At 39.5% G+C, this 14,988-nt stretch overlaps 1 long non-coding RNA gene across 1 annotated transcript in view; it reads left to right on the forward strand.

The window, feature by feature from the left end:
* The window catches only part of LOC130845479 (uncharacterized), a 51,776-nt gene that overhangs the window by 4,095 nt on the left and 32,693 nt on the right, over positions 1–14,988 (forward strand). Inside the window, exon 2 of the long non-coding RNA XR_009051409.1 lies at positions 3,926–4,210. This is a non-coding gene — a long non-coding RNA (uncharacterized LOC130845479). The remainder of the gene's footprint in view (positions 1–3,925; positions 4,211–14,988) is intronic.

A 14,988-nucleotide genomic window follows, 5' to 3' on the forward strand; every position in this document is an offset into this window, starting at 1 on the left:
AAGACTCTGCTTTTCTCCCAGTATGTGTATGATAAAGTTTAATAGATGCTAGTTCCTAGTGCACAGTGTAAGTAAACCATCCTTTAATCTACTTTGTACCCTGCCAAAAGATTTAAGATAAAACATAATGTATATATTTTGCATAAGCCAGAAATACTCAATCTGTATTTAAGAGTTTGTGTTTTGTATGCTGTTCCAAGAGGATCTGGTAATCCCTGTGATTAAAGAAACATAAGATTTATGTTTGCTGTGGAGAAACATGATCATCCTGGCCACTATGAATCACTCTGGAAACATCCCATCTGTTTCCCAATTACTCAGATCGTTAGATCAAATTCAGTTCAGTTTAACAAACATGAGACACCTTTCATGATCTCAAAAAGTTTACAGTGATACAGAAAAGGCAAGCATATAAACAAATACTTATAATACAATGTGGGAAGTATAATGATATGTTTCAAGATTTAGAAGAGGGAGTGAATAATTTTGGAGTTGGATGGGCTTCAAGAAGGCCTTATAGAAAAAGTCATGTTTGAGCTGAGTTGTGAAGGATGATGGAGTTCACCAGAACTCAGTGTGAAAGGATGGTCCTGGAGAATGGAAAGCTGTACAGAGCCCTGCAGATAGCTCTTTATAGCTGACTAGTCTAGCGTGAAGCACTGTGACGAGAGAAGTGCAGAAGAGGTGGGTATGAGCTAGATCACTGAGGGCCATGGATACCGTGCTAACAAACATGAGACCTGTACATGGTGAGGAGCCAGGGCAGGGTTTTCAGCAGAAGGGTGGTGTGATCTTTCTGAAACACAAATCTGATCACTTTGTGACCATGTTGAGAATGTATGGGAGACTGAAGAAATTGGAGGCAGTTAGGCCTGAATTGAGGCAGTGGCAAATGCATTTGGGGTGGGTATGTTTGAGACATATGTAGGAGAATTGATAGGACTTGATTAATTTCATAATTAAATGAAAGGGTGCAAAGCTTTAATTGTCATTTAGAAAAATGTTAGCTTTTTTTTTTTTTAGTATTATTGATATTTAAGAGCATTTAAGCGTCAGATTGGCTCAGAAAAGACAACAGGGAATTTGTAAAGGTGGAAAGAAAAAAATATTAAAATACATTTTTAACGAAGGTAACATTTTGAAAGCATGAAATAAATCATTGACTAAAATGTCATAGGTCTGCTATCTGAATTTAGATTTACAAGCCTGCTTTGCAGTAGTTTTCGTATAACAGTGGTTTCAATAGATAAGAAAACTTTCAATGCATGATAACTATAGCATCTTTGAAATGAGATTTGAAAAATCATGGGTGTGTTTTCCATTATTCTGTGCTTGAGCTTTTATTGTAAAACTCATGTCTGTTCCCATACAAGCCATGGCTGAATTCCTGGATTGAAGATTTTAGAAAGAATTTAGCAATGTTCTTCATCTCATAATCTACTCATCAGAAAAGGCCTGGCCCACTCTGCCGGTGATAGAAAGTGGAATTTTCAGGTCATCTGAGGGATCGCTTTCTATTAAAGAAGACTTTTAATCCTTACTAGTAAATAAAAGTTATTTATAAACATAGTGTGTTAATTCCTTTCACAAGTACTGTCCAGAATCTGAGATTCCTCTTTTTTCACCGCCTTGTAATAAAATTAATCAACCATATTGGTTTTTAATATTGCTTTTATGGTAAATAAATTCACTTTTCTGAAAAGCCTTGCACTCATCAGGAAGCATTTATTGAGTGTCTATTTGTAGAACACTATTCTGGCCATCCTGAGAAATAAACTTCTCAAGGGCACGTTTATAATCCAGCTGGAGAGACAAAATAGACCTGTGAACTAATAAGCATGCAGCAGTAAACAATTGAATAAACATTGAGAGAATGCAGGAAAAAGGAAGGATCAAAAGAGAAAAGATTTCCTGGAAGTGAGTTTTAAATAGCACTTGGAGAAAATGTTTTTTTAAAAATCAAGATATTTTCACTTCAAATACACAATTATTATTTAAAATGAGATTCCAAGAGGCTTTTTTCACTGAGAATATCTCCTTAACATTAAGAACAAAAAGAGCCTTTTTATCACCACTTCATTAAATCATTTTGGAGAAGGACTAGGGCCAAAGTAGAGACCTTACTCTGGAAGCTCTGTGTTCCTTCTGGGTAAATTGTCATGGAGCCCTGAGTTTCCACAGGGTTTCTTATCTTTTTTATGTGCCATTAATCCCTTTGGCAGTCTGGTAAAGCCCATGAATCCCTTCTCAGAATAATGTTTCAGTAATATACCTCTTATATATCAATCAAGAGTGATACTTTCATATGTATGCTTTTTTTTTTAAGCTCTTTTTTGGAATATATTTGCTTTACATTCTTGTACCAGTTTTTGAGGTACACCAAAGTGAATCAGCTGTATTTACACATATATCCCCATATCCCCTCCCTCCTGCGACTCGCTCCCCCTCTCCCTGTCCTGGCCCTCTAAGGCATCTCCCATCAAGTTGATCTCCTTTTGTTATACAGCAACTTCCCACTAGCTATCTATTTTACAGTTGGTAGTGTAAATATGTCTATGCTACTCTCTCACTTCGTCCCAGCTTCCCCTTTGCCCCCCACCCCAGCCCTGTCCTCAAGTCCATTCTCTACCTCTGTATCTCCACTCTTGCCTGTCACTGGGCTACCATTTCTTCAGTTTCCGTATATTTGTGTTAGCATATGGTATTTGTTTTTCTCTTTCTGGCTTACTTCACTCTGTATGACAGACTCTAGGTCTACCCACCTCATAACATATAATTCAATTTCATTCCTTTTTATGGCTGAGTAATATTCCATTGTATATATGTGCCACATCTTCTTTATCCATTCATCTGTTGATGGGCATTTAGGTTGCTTCCGTGTCCTGACTATTGTAAATAGTGCTGCAATGAACATTATGCTACATGTTTCTTTTTGGATTATGGTTTTCTCTGGGTATATGCCCAGGAGTGGGATTACTGGGTCATGTGGTAGTTCCATTTTTAGTTTTTTAAGGAACCTCGAAACTGTTTTCTATAGTGGCTGTACCAGCTTACATTCCCACCAACAGTACAGGAGAGTTCCCTTTTCTCCACACCCTCTCCAACATTTATTGTTTCTAGATGTTTTGGTGATGGCTATTCTGACTGGTGTGAGGTGGTATCTCATTGTGGCTTTGACTTGCATTCCTCTAATGATTAGTGATGTTGAGCATCTTTTTGTGTGTTTGTTGGCCATCTGCATGTCTTCTTTGGAGACATGTCTATTTAGGTCTTCTGCCCATTTGTGGATTGGGTTATTTGCTTTTTTGGTATGAAGCTGCATGAGCTGCTTGTATATTTTGGAGATTAATCCTTTGTCCGTTGCTTTGTTGGCTAGGATTGTACAATAATATCTAGGGCAGTAAATAACTACTGTAATGTGATGAAGGTAAATGATACTTTGAGATATCTGCAACAACATAACATGACCTGTATGTGTCTGTGATTTTTATTGATGGTAAACGCATGGATACTATTGATACTACTCTGGTTTATGGCCTATATTTATAATTGAAGGAACTGGTAGATTTCAAGTAGTGGTTAGTTAAAATGAAGTTTTAATTTTTCATGAGTCCTCTGAATTCTTTCCATGGATCCCTGGGAGGTCCATAGGCCCCTGGTTAAGAAACCCTGTAGTTTAGCAATTACTGAGAAGCCCAAGGAACTAAAAGACTGAATGAAAAGGGCTCACCTCCATTTCAAAGAAACTGCTTTTATTTTGTTTTGTATATTAGAATTTCGTATAAAATTTCGTTAAGAGCAAAAATGGTTTCTGGGGCTAAATAGTATATAATTTTGAAAACAATTGCAAACAAAAAAATTGATCCTTTATCTTGCTTTTTTAACTTAAAACTTATTTCTTTTGTAAACATTCTCAACACATTAGTATACCACCAAGTTTATAAATAGAGATTTAGATGTCAACAGGATAGAGTGGAAGGCATGGAATATCAATAAGATTACCCAGCAATAATCTACACAAGTGTAGCCTGAGACGAGGAACAGGCCAAGGAGTAGACAGAAGAAGAGAAGCCTGGAAAGAAGACAGAAGGAGTTGTCAGAGGGGTAGGAGGAGAACAATTTCTGCAATGTGGAAGAAACAAAGGGTGTCAGTGCTGCAGAGATGTCACAGATGATGACAAAAGAATCCACCGAACCTGGCCACAAAGAGGTGAGTGAGCTTTCCTTCCGCATTTTCAGCAGTGAAGAGGTCAGGTGCCAGGTTAAAAAGGCTTGAAGACCGAATGAGAGATGATGTGGAGACAGTGTGATATAGACCTGCGCTTTTCAAATGTCTGTGGTGAAGCACAGTATCTGTAATTTCTAACCTGTCATGGAGTGATGGCAGTCTGCTATGCGTGATTAGCATGCCACTTGCACCAGGTGTAAGCTGCCCTAAGGGTTGGATGACAAACTGGTCTAGACGCTGTTCAACCAGACAGGTCCACTGATGACAGGCTTGGGTGTCATGGCCGTGTCACATTGCTGTACAAGCTTCTAAATTCTTATTCTTAATTGTGTACAGTAGCATAGGTACAGACTATTCTTTCAAGAAGCTTACCTGTCAAGGAAAAGGGAAAATAGCCAGTACTCTATGGGGCCTTATAGGGTTGAGAGAAGATTTCTACCAATATTATTTCTTACAGCTATCTCCTAATGTTCTTCATGCTTCACATTCTTTTCAGCCCCTAATTTGGATCTCCAACATCTAAAATAGTCCCCTGGTACATAGAAAGCATTTAAATTAAAAGGTGTGGTACATAGAAAGCATTTAAATTAAAAGATTGTTGGGAATTCCATGGTCATCCAGTGGTTAGGACTCTGGATTCTCACAGCCTGAGTTCGATCCCTGGTCAGGGAACTAAAATCCCATAAGACGCATGGCATGGCCAAAAAATTAAAGAAATAAAAGTATTTAATTAATTAATTAAAAGGTTGTTGAACAAGTGAATGAAATTTCCTATGACCTGTGGAGGATCTAAAGTGGTCCTGTGTTTCCAGATTTTACAGTAGAATATCCTGCCTCATTTAATCTCTGGATATTTATTTTGCCTGTGGTCAGGGAATTTATCAGGGAGGCCCATAATCTTTATAGTCTTTGGGTGCATTAAATCATCACCCTGTATTTTATTTTATTTTTTAAAATTTTTTTAAAGATTTTTTTAAATTTTTATTTATTTTTCTTTCTTGGCTGCGTCTGGTCTTAGTTGCAGCATGTGGGATCTTTCATTGTGGTGTGCAGGCTTCCCTCTAGTTGTGGTGCACTGGCTTCAGAGCACATGGGCTCTGTGGTTTGTGGCACATGGGCTCTTTAGTTGAGGGGCACCAGCTCAATAGTTGCAGCGTGCGGGCTTAATTGCCCCACAGCATGTAGGATCTTAATTCCCCGACAAGGGATCAAATCCGAGACCCCTGCATTGGAAGGCAGATTCTTTACCACTGAACTACCAGGGAAGACCCATTGCCCTCTATTTGCGAAGATGACATCACTGACTTTTGCTTAGTAAGACCTGTGCTTTGAGGGGTTTTGTTTGATTTTTTGTTTTCTCAAAATTGGGAGTGGAGTTGCCTCTTGCTTTGCCTCCTCTCCCCTCTTCATAGGCATACATTAACAGAAGACTAGGCAGGTTTGGGGGCCATACCATGACCACAGAATAAGGAGAACTGAATTGATTGGCAGAGAGTTAAAACCCAAGAGAATATTCTAGTATAGACTCTGGTTTTCTGTAAATCTCTTCACTTTCTTCTTTCTCTAATGGGCCTGATTTTCAAACCTCCTCTTATTTTCTCATCTACAGCATTGCCCCTAGCCCACACAGTGGAACTCAAATTTGTACCTGGAAAAGTGAGAATTCTAATCTAAAATATGAGCAATATGAATAGGAACCAAAGAAAAGCAGACCATTTCTGTCATTCAGGCAGCAGACATTTACTGCTGAATGCTTAGTATGTGCCAGGTATATAATTTCCCTCTGGGGAGGTGTAAAACTCAGGTCTAATTGGTATAGCAGGCTAGACTTCTGTATTTAAGTATTCATACAGGCTTGTTTCCTGTGGTAGCTGGAAGGCTTTCCACAGTGTGGACCACTTATGCCTCTCAAGTACATCCTATTCTAGGTTGTTAACATTAATCAGACATTGTTTAACAGGTTAAGAAGCAGGAAAATCCCAGCCGTGTGTGTGTGTGTTTGGTTTTGGGAGTGGGGTAGAGGGATATGATTAAATGAAACTTTTAGTATTTTTTGGAAATAAGTAGTAGTTGAATTTACAGCGTAATAAGGATTATTATGGCTTTTTGCCCATTTCTGGAATGAGGAGGACCTCAACTTTTTAGTTGTAAATCTTATTCTCCATCTGGTCTTTAGTATAAAGTACCCAATCTGTAGGAAAATCTATTGCCACATTAGAGCCAATGACTGCTGAGGGTGTGGCTTGCATGTATTTGTTCCTTCCTTCATTTATTCATTCATTTAAAAACAATTTACTGAATACATTTTATGTTTAAAATCCTTAACTGCCCTAAAGGAGCTTGGCTGAGAAGGAAAGAGAAGAAATATGTCAATAGCCATATCACAGGTGGAAAGTATTCAGTGCTGTGCTTAGATAATGTGTTATTAGTTCCATTAACCTGGCTGTAAAAATAGCCCAGGGCCATTCAGAAATGCCACATGAATAGAGGCAAAGCCTGCTTGCTTATCACTAAGACAAACTGTGATCTTATTGGCCCCCTTTATATCAGATGATCAAGCTAGAGAAGTTCGGGGAATATTAAATAAATAAGATCACTTGGCATAAAAGGCTATGTCAAAATTAGAAGTGGATTTTTTTTTAAATATTGATTTCTCACATGAATTATGATTCTTATTTATTTATTGGCTGTGTTAGGTCTTCGTTGCTGTGCGAGGGCTTTCTCTAGTTGCGGCCAGCGGGTGTTTTTCTTAGCTGCGGCCAGCGGGTGTTGTTCTTAGTTGTAGCGCGCGGGCTTCTCCTTGTAGTGGCTTCTCTTGTTGCGGAGCGTGGGCTCTAGGTGCGCAGGCTTTAGTAGTTGCGGCACATGGGCTCAGTAGTTATGGCTTGTGGGCTCTAGAGCGCAGGCTCAACAGTTGTGGCACCCGGGCTTAGTTGCTCCGTAGCATGGGGGATCTTCTGGGACCAGGGCTCGATCCTGTGTCCCCTGCATTGGCAGGTGGATTCTTAACCACTGTGCCACCAGGGAAGTCCCTATAGCTGCTTTATTCTTTTTTTTTTAAATAAATTTATTTATTTATTTTATTTATTTATTGGCTGTGTTGGGTCTTCGTTGCTGCATATGGGCTTTCTCTAGTTGCTGCGAGCGGGGGATACTCTTCATTGTGGTACGCAGGCTCCTCATTGTAGTGGCTTCTCTTGTTGTGGAGCATGGGCTCTAGGCGCGTGGGCTCAATAGTTGTGGCTCACGGGCTCTAGAGCACAGACTCAGTAGTTGTGGTGCATGGGCTTAGCCGCTCCGTGGCATGTGGAATCTTCCCAGGGCAGGGCTCGAACCAGTGTCCCCTGCACTGGCAGGCGGATTCTTAACTACTGCGCCACCTAGGAAGTCCGCTGCTTTATTCTTAATTGTCAAAACTTGGACGCAACCAAGATGTCCTTCTGTAGGTGGATGAAGAAATAAACTGAGGTACATCCAGACAACAGAATATTATTCAGTGCATTATTTTGTAAGTATGATCACTTTGATGTTTCTTGTACTCAAATCCTTGAGTGCAGTACTGTAAGCAGAGGAGAAAAGGAGGTGGCCCACATTCAGTACACTTGATGTAAGGCTCCATGAGGCAGGAGGAGCAGCCTCGTCAGGTGGCTTATCAGAGGGATCATTGCTAAAGGAACTCAAATGGTCCATTCCCAGTTGGCAAAGACTGATGCTTTGATCTTCCTCGGTGTAGGGCTCCTTCAAGGAGATTTCAGAACTGGCCAACACACACCAAAACTGATGACCCCGCTCTCGCCGCGTCCCCCACCTGTGTGCTGAGGAAACTCCAGCCATGTGTGTGCCCTGGGCTTGCGTGAGTCTTAAAACACTTTCTATAAATGCATATTATACCACAAAAGGTACATCCTCTGGCAGGCAAAATTACATGATGGAAAAGCCTGGCTTTTGCAGTCATGTGTCATCAGAATGCCACTCTTACATTCTATTAGATGTGTGACCATAGGCAAAGTATTAATGTTTTTGGGCCTCAGAGTTCTCATCTGAAAAATGGGATTAGTACCAACCTCTAGGGTTGTTGGATAATCAGTAATATTGATAATAGCTAATATTTAGTGGGTATTTACTTTGAGCACTTCACATAGACTTTCTCATAGATTATGCCCCCTAACAAGCCTATTAGTGGTGCTACTACTTCTCTACAGATTAGCAACTGTTGCTTAGAGGTTAAATACTTGCCCAGGGTTACATGACAAAGAAAGTGGTAGAGGCAGGATCCAAACTTCGGCAGTCTTGACTCCAGACTTGTCATTCTTTTTTCCTTTTTCTTTTCTTTCAAACAGCGTTATTGATATATAATTCACATATCATACAATTCACCCACTTAAAGTGTAAAATTCAGTGGTTTTCATTATAGTCACAGTTATCACTACAATCTAACTTTAAAACATTTTCATCCCCCCTAAAAGAAATCTCATATCCATTAACAACCACACCACCCCCAATCCCGTTTCTAGCCCTAGGCAGCTATTAATCTACTTCTTGTGTCTGTAGATTTGCCTATTCTAAACGTTTTATGTAAATAGAATCATAAAACGTGTTTTTTTATCATTGGCTTCTTTTACTTAGCATAATGCTTTCAAAATTTATCCATGTTGTTGCGTATATCAGAATGTCATTCTTTTTCGGCAAATAATATTCCATTGTATGGATATGCCGCTTTTGTTTATCCATTCATCAACTTTTGGGTTGTTTCCAGTTTTTGGCTATCATGAGTAATGGGGCTATGAGCATTTGTGTGCAAGTTTTTTTGTGTGCAGATGTAAGCTTTCATTTCTCTTGGTTATGTATCTAGCAGTCATGTGCTAGGTCACATGATAACTATGGTTAACTATTTAAGGACATTCTTTTTTTTCAATTGTGAAAAATTTCAAAGGTTAAAAGAATAGTACAGAGTACTTATATACCCTCCATTTAGATTCAATAATTGTTAATATTTTACCGGTTTTACATCCCTGCTTCTTCCTTCCCTCCTTATCTCTCTCTTTCTGACTTCATTTTTTTAGAGGCAGCCTTTTTAACTACTACTTTATATTCATCCCCAATTAAATGAGTGAAAATAGATTAAGTGGTTAATATAATGCCTGGCCAATAATAGCTACTCAATAAATATGAATTTCCTCCTTTCCTCTTTTGCCCAATACTTGGAAACATGTAGACTCTGGGCTGCAAGCTCTCCATCAAGATAAGAGAAGTGAGATCTAAATAAAGATCCATGGACCTTACTTTCCACAGTATTCTTGGACCAGAGTCAGTGGAACTAGATACGTGGCCATCCAAATTGTGGTGATCCAGCTGTCCAATTTGTAGTTGACTTTATTAGAGTGATGGATCCTATGAATAGTTACATTAACATAAAACAGACAATTCAAACAATCACAACTTTTTTTTTTAAGGTAGTATGAACTTCAGCTCATATGGTGCACAAACAAGCCTATTCTGAAGCAAACTAAGAAATCCCATTTACTAATATGGGCTTTTTCACATCCCCATTTTTCGTGTGTGGACATGAGGAAGGAGTTGTGAGAGAGAACTGACCACAGCTGAAGTTTTACCAAAAATGCCAACAGGAAGGGTTAGTTTCTTCCTGGACAGTGACATAGAACAGGTGAAAAGTAGAGCAGCACATGACTCAACTTATTGATTTATTCTGAAGAATCAATCATGATATTGAATCCTGGGGGCTCCAGAACAATTTTCACTCCAGTGAAATGCACGTGCTTCCCAAGAATCTATTGGACTTATGGAATTTTTATGTATTACAGACCTGCCATCCATACTTTGCAGATATCAGACCTTTAGCAACCACTTTTTTTTATCCAGAGATATTCCTGAGGTAGTGGTTTTCTCTCACTGCTGAGATAAATGCAGTGAGATTATGACTACTCTTAGTCTTATGGACACCTAGCTCTGCTGCCTGAGTCTCACTGAGCCTGAACCTGAGATTCTGAGCCCTGGCTGTGTGTCAGAGAGAGATCTTTATCACACCTAACAAAATGAACAATTTCTTAATATAATCTGATACCTGATCTATATTAAAATTTCTCCAGTTTTCCCCAAAATGTCATTTACCGCTGGTGTGTTCAAACCATGGCCCAACAAAATCCACACGTTGCATTTGGTTTTATTCTGCATAAGTCTCTTGTAATGTAGAATAGTCTCCAGGACTTCCCTGGTGGTGCAGTGGTTAAGAATCTGCCTGTCAATGCAGGGGACACGGGTTTGATCCCTGGTCCGGGAAGATCCCACATGCCACGGAGCAACTAAACCCGTGCACCACAACTATTGAGCCTGTGCTCTGGAGCCCTCAAGCCACAACTACTGAGCCCATGTGCCGCAAATACTGAAGCCTGAGCGCCTAGAACCCGTGCTTCACAACAAGAGAAGCCACCACACTGAGAAGCCTGCGCACCGCAACAAAGAGTAACCCCCTACTTGCCACAACTAGAGAAAGCCTGCGCACAGCAACAAAGACCCAATGCAGCCAAAAATAAATAAAATAATAAATAAATCTGTAAAAAAAAAATAGAAAATCTCCAACACTTTTTTTTTTTTGGCACACGGGCTTAGTTGCTCCGCGGCATGTGGGATCTTCCTAGAGCTGGGATCGAACCCGTGACCCCTGCATTGGCAGGCGGATTCTTAACCACTGCGCCACCTAGGAAGCCCCACTTTTTTTTTTTTAATGCCATTGACTTGTTAAAGAAACTCAGTATGTCCTGAAGAATGTCCTACTTTCTCACTTTGTTGGTTTCCTTGGGATGTCACTTCCCTTGTTCCTCTATTCCTTGTAAGCTGGTAGTTGTCTATAAAAGGTTGGTTAGATTCAGGTTAAACATATTTGGTAAGAATACTTCATAGGTAAAGCTGTGTCCTTTGTACTACATCATGTCAGGTGCACACAATATCTGGTTGCCCCACTGATACTGAAGCCAAGATCGATTAGTGCAGTCATATGATCGAAGCCTAATACCTCTCATTACAAAGCTGTGTTTTCCCCTGTAACTAGTAAGCAAATTTGTGGGGTGATATTTTCGTCCTATTTACTGCCACTGTGTGCCATGCCAAGTCCTGGAAGATTAAAGGGAAACAAAACAAATAAAAAATTATCTTTGCTTTTCTAGTTTGAATAAGTGGATTGAAACAAAGTATGTTCTCTGATCACAATGGAGTGGAATTAAAAATTAGTAACGGAAAGAAATTTAGGAAATTCACAAATATGTGGCAATTAAACAACTCCTAAATTTTTAATTTACAATTAAATCACGATTGTAAAAATTGGTTCTTTACAAAAGAAAAAAAGAGATTTCCTAACCCAGCTTCATGATTGTACCCCCTCCTCTAAACCTGCTACATTGACTGCCCCTCCAATGCCCGGCGCTGCTTCATGTCACAGGGACTTTGCATCCACTTTTCCCACTGCCTAGAATGCTCTTGTCCAGCTTCCTTACTCAGCTAGCTCCTACTTTTCACTCAGATCTCAAGCCTGATATTATTTCCTTGGAGAGACCTTCCTTGATCCCCACACTAGGGCGGGTCTTTCTGGTGGTGTGTGCTGTCCTACAGCATGTGCCTTCCCTTTTACTTACAGGGTGTATTTCCAGTTTTGTATATGATCAGTGGATTAATGTTTGTGAAATCTCCCCCACTGGATTGCTGACTTCCCGAGGATGGAACTGTGCCTCTTTTGCTCACCGTCGTCTCTTTTGTGCCTAGCTCAGTAGGAGCTGGCGCACAGTAGGAGCTCAATATGTATTTGGTCATTCATAAGAATAGAACAAAAATTTATGTAGACATTTCCCACAATTTTATGATAGAAAAAAAAGAATCAATATAAAGGCTAAATTGCAGAAAATTTACACAATGAAATATGTAGCCATTAAAAAATCATGTTTCTGAGTAATATTCAATGATATTGGAAAACATTCATTACATAATGTTATATTAAAAATCAATGTGGAGTAAGAGTCCTATCTATCATTTCCACATTTTTTTAATAAGCATTTCTTTTTTTTTTTTTTTAATTTTATTTTTTGGCCATGCCACAAAGCATGTGGGATTTAGTTCCCCAACCAGGGATCGAACCCATGCCCCCTGCATTGGAAGCGTTCAGCCTTAACCACTGGACCACCAGGGAAGTGCTCTGTGTATTTTTGAAAAGTAGAATTATTCAGTATAGTTTTGTTTGTTGCTTTAAACTTAATATTTATGCAAATATATATTATATATGCAAAAGATATATATGCAGTAAAAAAGGCTGAAGACAATGTTACTGGTGATTTGTTTTGGTAGACAGGATTTCAGGGGAATTTCTTCCTCAGACTTAAGTATTTTTCAAATATTTTTACAATAAACACATTTTTATAATTAGAAGGCAGGTGTAGTTAAGAAGATGGACATTGGTGTTAGCCTGATCTGAGTTCCAGTTCCAGCTCTACCTCTGCCACCTAGTAGCTGAGTGACCTGGGTGAGTGACTTAACCCCCCTTCAGAGGAATACCTACCTGCAAGGTTGTTGCAAGAAGGAAATGACATAATATACATAAATCACTTAGACTACTTTATGCCATATCAATAAATAGCAGCTCTTGTTACAGATTTTGATCTGGTAAAAATATTGCTTTTAAAACTTAAAAAAACCTTTCTTTGGGAAAGAAAAAAATGGAAATAAAACCCATATCTAGTTTCAATTGTATTTTCAGAAAGAAAAAAGTTTTCTCATTTGTAGCTGGGAATGATAATTCCTACCATACCAGGAAGCTGTGCAGACGGTAAGAGATGATGTACATGAAAGCCTAGAGCAGAGCCTGACAACTGACAAGATCAATGCATTACTTCCCGCCTCCCACCTCCCATAGTGACCCAATCCATGGGACAGAACCAGGCAACCACGCCCATATCTGAGCACGGCTACTGCAGGGAGATATGCAGCCCAATTCCTTCATGGGCATCTGTCCAGTGAACAGGGCTATCTGCCAAGTGGTAGAGGCCTTCAGAGAGCAGATTGACGCAACCCCTGCCTTCAGGAAGCAGCATTCCTTTTTTTTAAAATAAATTTATTTACTTTTATTTATTGGCTGCTTTGGGTCTTTGTTACCACGCGCAACCTTTCTCTAGTTGCAGTGAGCGGGAGCTACTCTTTGTTGTGGTGCACAGGCTTCTCTTTTGTTGAGGAGCGTGGGCTCTAGGCACTCAGGCTTCAGTAGTTGTGGCACTCAGGCTCAGTAATTGTGGCTTGTGGGCTCTAGAGCATAGGCTCAGTAGTTGTGGCGCACGGGCTTAGTTGCTCTGGGGCAGTGGGATCTTCCTGGACCAGGGATTGAACCCATGTCCCCTGCATTGGAAGGCAGATTCCTAGCCACTGCGCCACCAGGAAAGTCCCAGGAAGCAGCATTCCTAAGCAGCCCTTCCACCCATTAGAACAGTTCAAACTGTTATTGGTTTTAAATAGACAATGATCACATCTGTTTCTTGAATGATTATACCTCCGAATTTTCTAAATATAAACTTAAACCCTGATACCCCCTACACACACACACACACACACACACTGATACAGAAATCCTTGAATCAGAAGAATGATTTTTTCCACTGGTCACTGCTTTTCCCGAACTTTTTATTTTGAAAAATTTCAAACAGATTGCAAACAGAAAAGTTACAAGTAGTACAATGAACACCATATGCTGTTCATTTAGATTCATCATTTGAACTTCACTGCATTTGCTTTCTCTCTTTCTGCTTTTTAATTTTTTATTTTCAGCTGAACCAGAGTTAATTATAGACACTGACACTTCATTCCAAAATACTTTAGCATGTATTTCCTAAGAACAAAGACATTCCTCCTACATGGAATAAGAATCTCTCTCAGGAAATTTAATTTTTTTTTTTTTAATTTTTATTTTGGCACACGGGCTTAGTTGCTCCGTGGCATGTGGGATCTTCCTGGAGCTGGGATCAAACCCGTGACCTCTGCATTGTCAGGCGGATTCTTAACCACTGCGCCACCTAGGAAGCCCGCAGGAAATTTAATATTAATGCACTAGTATAATCTAATATACAGTCCATATTCAAATATGCCCAGTTGTTCCAACAATATCCTTTGTAGATTTTTTTTTTAATCTAGATTTCAAAAAGGAAAAAAAAATCACACATTGCATTTAATTGTCATCTCATCCAGTCACTCTGAAATTCAGGCCTTCCCCCTTTGGAGCCAGAGGTGTTATTTTCCTCTTAATTTTTATTTACATCAATGGACCTCATGACTAAATGCAGCAATTTTTCATCTTTATTTTTGGCCCATGTACTTTTTTAAAAAGTGGCTTGTACTGAATATAATCCCACTATTTTTCAGATCTTAGCTTTAAACCATATTGAAATAATAAAATAATAAATGTTAACGGCAGCTACACAATGACAAATCTGGGTGGGGAAGGAATAGGGCGTTCAGCTTGGGGCACATTCAAGTCAAAGTAATGACAGAACATGCAGGTGACAAGACCAACAGTTCATGATTGGAGATGGGAACCTGAATCTCTCCCTAGGTAAGGTAAAGAGAGTCACAGAGGGACTTCCTAGGTGGTGCAGTGGTAAAGAATCTGCCTGCCAATGCAGGGGACGTGGGTTCGAGCCCTGCCCTGGGAAGATTCCACATGCCATGGAGCAACTAAGCCCATGTGCCACAACTATAAAAAAAAAAAAAAAAAA

The sequence above is a fragment of the Hippopotamus amphibius genome, chromosome 2, assembly GCF_030028045.1.
Source record: "Hippopotamus amphibius kiboko isolate mHipAmp2 chromosome 2, mHipAmp2.hap2, whole genome shotgun sequence".
Lineage (NCBI taxonomy): Eukaryota > Metazoa > Chordata > Mammalia > Artiodactyla > Hippopotamidae > Hippopotamus > Hippopotamus amphibius.